Source organism: Colobus angolensis, unplaced genomic scaffold (assembly GCF_000951035.1).
Source record: "Colobus angolensis palliatus isolate OR3802 unplaced genomic scaffold, Cang.pa_1.0 Scaffold33, whole genome shotgun sequence".
Taxonomy (NCBI): Eukaryota; Metazoa; Chordata; class Mammalia; order Primates; family Cercopithecidae; genus Colobus; species Colobus angolensis.
The window spans coordinates 12,596,999-12,599,527 of record NW_012116599.1 but is presented as its reverse complement, the minus strand read 5'-3'; the positions used below and the strand labels follow the sequence as shown (position 1 = coordinate 12,599,527).

The 2,529-nt window shown below is 44.0% G+C and overlaps 1 protein-coding gene across 1 annotated transcript in view; it reads right to left on the bottom strand.

The window, feature by feature from the left end:
- Positions 1 to 2,529, bottom strand: part of GIGYF2 (GRB10 interacting GYF protein 2) — a 129,033-nt gene that overhangs the window by 1,885 nt on the left and 124,619 nt on the right. The gene's annotated exons all lie outside the window — the stretch shown is intronic.

The following is a 2,529-nucleotide window of genomic DNA, read 5'->3' as shown; positions in this document are numbered from 1 at the left end:
AAAAAAAAAAAAAAACAAAACTGGCTATGAGTGACCACACCCAGGCAACCAAGTTACTCAAATTCTAGGCAGTGAGCTGGAATGTAAGTCTGTATTCGTTTGTCCAGGCTGGAGTGCAGTGGCGTGATCTCGGCTCACTGTAACCTCCACCTCCTGGTTTCAAGCGATTCTCATGCCTTAGCCTCCCAAGCAGCTGGATTACAGGCACATGCCACCATGCCCGGCTCATTTTTTTGTATTTTCAGTAGAGATAGGGTTTCACCATGTTGGCCAGTCTGGTCTTGAACTCCTGACCTCAAATGATCCGCCTGCCTCAGACTCCCAAAGTACTGGGATTACAGGCGTGAGCCACCACGCCTGGCCAGTCTTTTGTTTTTGAGCATACCAAGAAGTATTAAAGGGAGACAAAATAAAGATAAAGGTCACAGCAGTAGCTTTCTATTCTTCCAATAAGAGAAATTCTTTATTTTCTTAGGGTTCTGATATAACTTAATTAGGAAGGAAAATAAAACAAAATTTAACATCACACCAATTAAAAAGAACTGCAGGCCAGGCGCAGTGGCTCATCCCTTAATCCCAGCACTCTGGGAGGCCGAGGCAGGTGGATCACAAGGTCAGGAGATCAAGACCATCCTGGCTAACATGGTGAAACCCCGTCTCTACTAAAAATACAAAAAAAATTAGCTGGGTGTGGTGGTGGGTGCCTGTAGTCCCAGCTACTCGGGAGGCTGAGGCAGAATAATTGCTTGAACCTGGGTGACAGAGCTTGCAGTGAGCCAGGATCGCGCCACTGCACTCTAGCCTGGGTGACAGAGAGAGACTCTGTCTCAAAACAAAAAAACAAAACAAAAAAACCCCTGCAAACCACTGCTTTAGAGAATCAGAGAAAACAATAGGATGTGAGTATGTACCAAGGACAGGCTGGGCTGGCCCTGGGGGAAGTTCATGCAGGAGGTCTACCTTAAAAGAAATGGGAGTGGGCATAGGGATTACCATGGAGGGTCGTACACACTAAGTTCTTTGTAACTACTTGACCATATAACTTTGAAATCTGAGTGGGATTAATGCCCCTTTAAACCTCAACCCACTTTAATGGGAATACTTCTTCCCACCAGTCAAAAACTTTATGAAAGTTCTGGCCCAGAGCTTTTGATACTCAGGGTGAGAGGCTCCAAGGAAGACACACTATAGGATCCTTAGAGTCCTCCTCGCATATTCTCTTTCCCAGAGTAGACAAAGCAAGAAGATTAAAGTACTCTAACTCGGCCGGGCGCGGTGGCTCAAGCCTGTAATCCCAGCACTTTGGGAGGCCGAAACGGGTGGATCACGAGGTCAGGAGATCGAGACCATCCTGGCTAACATGGTGAAACCCCGTCTCTACTAAAAATACAAAAAAAATAGCCGCGCGAGGTGGCGGCCGCCGCGCCTGTAGTCCCAGCCACTCGGGAGGCTGAGGCAGGAGAATGGCGTGAACCCGGGAGGCGGAGCTTGCAGTGAGCTGAGATCCCGCCACTGTACTCCAGTCCGGGCGACAGAGCGAGACTCCGCCTCAAAAAAAAAAAAAAAGTACTCTAACTCGATCTACTGTAAATATATCTGCAAAGGAAAGGATTTCAGTTAGCAATATCTGATTAACCAAAATGGAATTTGGTTTAGAAAAAGCATAACCATTGAAGGCAATAAGCAGTACTCACAAACACAACTGACAATTGAAAACCTAATGCTGGCTGGGCACGGTGGGTGGGATTACTTGAGGCCAGGAGTTCGAGACCAGACTGGCCAACATGGCAAAAACCTGTCGCTACTCCAAATACAAAAAATTAGCTGGGCATGATGCTGCATGCCTGTAATCCCAGCCGGGAAGCTGAGGCACGAGAATCGCTTGATCCCAGGAGGCAGTGAGCTGACAGCACATCACTGCACTCCAGCCTGGGCAACAGAGTGAGACCTTGTCTCAAAAAAAAGAAAAGAAAAAAAGAAAACCTAATGCCGAATGCCCAATGGTCACATGTATGTAATTTTTCCAGAACTTCCATAATTGGAGGTTGATAAAAATTATGATGAACAATATCTCTTTAAACTGAGTGACTCCCCAAAAATGTTCCAGTTCCTCTACCTTGAATAAAATCCCAAATTGTTTTAGCTATTTGAATACCAAAAAGTAAACAGGCAATGTCCTTATTCTAAAAGCAGTTCTGTTAATATTAGCTGGATTTTCTGCAGCCTCTTGTTTTTTAAAGTTCAAGTTTTCAAATAAATACACATTTGAAATGTAACAGTAACAAACAAAAATGCCTTACATAAAAATACCTTAATTAACTGACTCAAAAATATCATGATTCAAAAAAACAAACATGCTTATTTATCAACCAAAAAAGTTGTGGTACAAATTGCTTACAAGACCAAATACAGGGAGAGGCTAGGATTCTAAACCCCATCCTGAGCTTGACCCCACCAACTATGTTCCAATAACCCACAAGTCTTTTTCTTCCCCCTTGAAAATAATGAAAACCTTAGTGTTTATATATA